Below are 4,194 nucleotides of genomic sequence, written 5' to 3'. Positions count from 1 at the left end.
CCTTTATATGCTGTTTTTGAGTCTTTGAAGATGAAATTTTCTGTTCAGCGTTGGCTTTATTTTTCATTAGGAATGATTAAAAGTCTCTTCTTTCATTGAATTCCATCATTTCTCTTGAAAGATTATGGTCAATCAACAAAGCCCAACAACAAGAGATAGAAAGAGAAATTCCATTTAAGTTACTGTGGTCATTATAAAATACTTAGAAGTCTACCAGCCAAAACAAACTTTGGAATTATATGAAACATAATTATAAATAGTATTTTCACACAGAGAAAGTCAGATATGAATAATTGGAAAAACATCAGTTGCTCATGGGTAGGCTGAGCTAATATAATAAAAATGACAATTCTACATAAGTTAATTTACTTATTCAGTGCCATAACAAACAAACTACCAAAATTACTTCGGAGAGCTAGAAAAAAATAACAACAAGATTCATTTGGGAGAACAAAAGGTCCAGAATATCAAAGGAACTAATGAAAAAAAAATAGTAGAGAAGGTGGCCTAGCAGTTCCAGATCTTAAATTGTATTATAAAGCAGCAATCATCAAAACTACTTGGTACTGGCTAAGAAGTAGAGGTGGATCGGTGGAATAGGTTAGGTACACAAGATGCAGTAATCAATGACTATAGCAATCTACTGTTTCATAAACCCAAAGACCCCAGCTTCTGGGATAAGAACTCACTATTTGACAAAAACGGTTGGGAAAAGTGGAAAAAAAACTATGGCAGAAACTAGGCATAGACCAACATCTTACCACATATACCAAAAATAAAGTCAAAATGGGTACATGATTTAGATATGAAGGTTGATACTATAAGCAAATTGGAAGAGCAAGGAGTAGATTACCTGTCAGATTTATGAAGAACAGAAGAATTTGTTACTAAAGAGCTAGAAAACATTATGAAATAGGAATGGATAATTTTGATTACATTAAATTGAAAATTTTTTGCACAAACAAAGCCAAGCATGCAAGATTAGGAGGGAAGCAGAAAATTGGGGAAGGATGTTTACAAGCAGTGTCTCTGATAAGGGCTTCATTTCTACAATACATAGAGAACTAAGTCAAATGTATAAGAATACAAGTCATTCCCCAATTGATAAATGGTCAAAGGATATGAACAGGCAGTTTTCAGATGAAGAAATTAAAGCTATCTATAGTCATGAAAAAAATGCTCTAAATCACTATTGATTAGAGAAATGCAAATCAAAATGACTCTAAGGTACCATATCACACCTATCTGATTGGCTAATATGACAAAATTAGGAAATGTTAAATATTTGAGAAGATGTGGGAAAATTGGAACATTAATGCCTTGTTGGTGGAGTTATGAATTGATGCAACCATTTTGGAGAGCAATTTGGAACTATGCCCAAAGGGCTGTAAAATTGTGCATACCTTTTGACCCAGCAATAGCACTTCTAGTGCTGTATCCCAAAGAGATCATAAAAATGGGAAAAGGACCCACACACACACAAAATATTTATAGCAGCTCTTGTTGTGATGGCCAAGAATTGGAAATTAAGAGAATGTCCATCAATTGGGAAATAGCTGAACAAGTTGTGGCATATGAATATAATGGAATAATATTTTGCTATAAGAAATGATGAGCAAGCAGACTTCAGAAAAGACTTGTATAGACTGATGTTAAATGAAATGAGCAGAACCAAGAGAACATTGTACACAGTAACAGACACGGTGTGCAAGGACCAATTTTGATGGACTTTGCCCTTCTCAGCAATGCAAAAATCTAAGACATCTCCAACAGTCTCATGATGAAAAATGCTATCCACATCCAAAGAAAAAGCTATGGAGTTTGAATGCAGATTGGGGCATGCTATTTGCCCTTTTTTTTTTCTCTTTTGTTTTGCTTCTTCTTTCTTGTGGTTCCTCCTATTGGCTCTAATTCTTTACAACATGCCTAATGTGAAAATATGCCTAATAAGAATGTGTATGTACAGCCTATATCAGATTGAACACCATCATAGGGAGGGAGGTGGTGGGGAGGAGAAAATTTAAAAATCAAAAGTTTATGGAAGTGTTTGTTGAAGACTAAAAATAAACAAATTTTAAAAAAATGTCAGTTTTGCTGTGTAGTTGATTCTTGCTTATAATCCAAGGTCCTTAGCTTTCTGGAGTATCATGTTCCAAGACCTCTTTAATGTAGAAGCTTCTAAATCCAGCATAATCCTGATGGTGGTTTCATGATATTTAAGTTGTTTCTTTCTGGCTGCTTGCAGTATTTTCTCCTTAATCTCATTATTCTGAATTTCACTACACTATTCCTTGGAGTTTTCATTTGGGGATCAGTTTGAGGAGGTGATAAGTGGATTCTTTCAATGATTATTTTACCCTCTGTTTGTAGAATATCAGTGTAGTTTTCCTTGATAATGTCTTGATGCTGTCCAAAGTCTTTTTCTGAACATGGCTTTCAAGTAGTCCATTAATTCTCAAATTATCTCTCCTGAACTTATTTACAGGTGAGTAGTTTTTCCAATAGGTTTCTTTTATTTTTACTTTTTATTTTCTCCTATTCTTTTTCATTCTTTTGACTTTGTTTGACTGATTCTTGGTGTCTCAAAAATTTATTTGTTTCCACTTGCCCAATTCTAACTTTTTCCCTCCAGAAATTATAGTAATTTTATTTTAGGAAGAAAGGAAACAGAGACAGATAAATACTCTTCTTCCCTCTCTGTAAATTACAGCATTTGGGGTTCCACTGACTTCCCAACAGGCCCAAACCTGCTTGTATCCCTTTCTTCAAAGTCTTAAGATTTTACAAATTAGCTATGTTTTTCTCTACTACTCAAACCCATCCTGGGGGGGGGGGCTGGGGTGAGAGATGTAAGGAAAGAGATCCCACTCTTTAGTATACTAGAGATCCCTTTCCCTAGGGAAGGTTGAAGGCTTGGCTGATTGGTGTAGGTATGGTGAAGAAATGGAGGTATGTTATTTTTCTTTGGGTAGTTGGAGGGCTGAAAACAATTTCCATTTATCCTGACATATTTGTATATTTGCAGTCTATGTGAGAATGAAATAAGGTTCGGCTGAAGTCAGTTCTCAGGATGGAGAAAGAGAGAGAGAAACATACATTATCATACCTGTATTCTTGGTCATAGTCTTTATCTACCCATCCAATTTCTCAAACACAAACTGGAAAAAGTAAAGGAACAAGAAGTTATGGGAATCAGAGAAAGAAGGAATGTTTAAAGGATTCTAGCCCACAGCTTTCTCCAAGAGAAATTAAGAAAGCAGGAAAAGGGTCTTCCACAGGGAAAAGGGATCTGAATGTGTGTGGACTTTGAAGCAACCAGCCATGTCTGTCAACACAGGACAACCCTGCAATGTATCTCCTGTTGCGGTGGGAAGCTATGCCAAACCAGTCTCCTGCAGGACACTTGAAGATGACTCATCTTGCTCTCATAGTAGATCTGCTTGTTCTATGGCCTTGAGCACACTTTTCTTAGTGGTATCCTGAATATCACCACCCGTCAGAAATTCATCCAAGATGAACTAGGCCTTCTCAAAATTGAAGATGATATCAAGTTCACATACACTGCTAAAATATTTGTCCAGGAGCTCCACATGTTGGTGGATCAGTTCCAGTGTGATGAGCTCGTTATCTTGGCTCTCAATGGCACAGCAGAAGTAGAGGCTGGCATATCTCTTATAGAAACTTTGAGATCTCTGAATTCCAGGAAGCTGCATATCTTGGGCTTTCTGACCAGGATGACCTGTCTAAGCTCTCGAACCATCTGTTTTCCTCTCCTTATCTGACATAACCAGGTACCATTTCTGCAGCTGCAGCTTCCCCTGATGGCTGAACAGCAGCATGAACCACATAATCCTGCATCTTCTGGCATAGCACATCTCTCTTCGGACCCCAATTCTAACTTTTAGTGTTTGCTTTTGTATCTCCTTTTTCATCTGGCCAATTTTAATTTTTAAGGAGTTGTTTGCTTCAGTGGATTTTGTTTCCCCATTTGGCTAATTTTAATCTATGCTACCAAGTTCCTTTACTGAATGTATCTTTTACTGCACTTTGATCTGAAAATGGTCCATTTAATATTTATAATGTTATGGGTTTGGTTGTGAATTATTTATGTCTTCATACATGGTTGATTTTTGCAAAGGTATCATGTAAAGCTGAGAAAATGCTATGCTGTTTTCTATTTCCACTCACTTTTCT

General features: G+C 36.3%; 1 pseudogene; it reads right to left on the bottom strand.

Moving 5' to 3' along the window:
• Positions 1-3,425: 3,425 nt before the first annotated feature.
• On the bottom strand, positions 3,426-3,848 carry LOC110217403 (AP-1 complex subunit sigma-1A pseudogene; annotated as a pseudogene).
• Positions 3,849-4,194: the final 346 nt, after the last annotated feature.

The sequence above is a fragment of the Phascolarctos cinereus genome, unplaced genomic scaffold, assembly GCF_003287225.1.
Source record: "Phascolarctos cinereus isolate Bilbo 61053 unplaced genomic scaffold, phaCin_HiC Scaffold_9;HRSCAF=440, whole genome shotgun sequence".
NCBI lineage: Eukaryota > Metazoa > Chordata > Mammalia > Diprotodontia > Phascolarctidae > Phascolarctos > Phascolarctos cinereus.
Note: the sequence above shows the minus strand (reverse complement) of the source record. Positions and strands in the feature narration are given on the sequence as shown.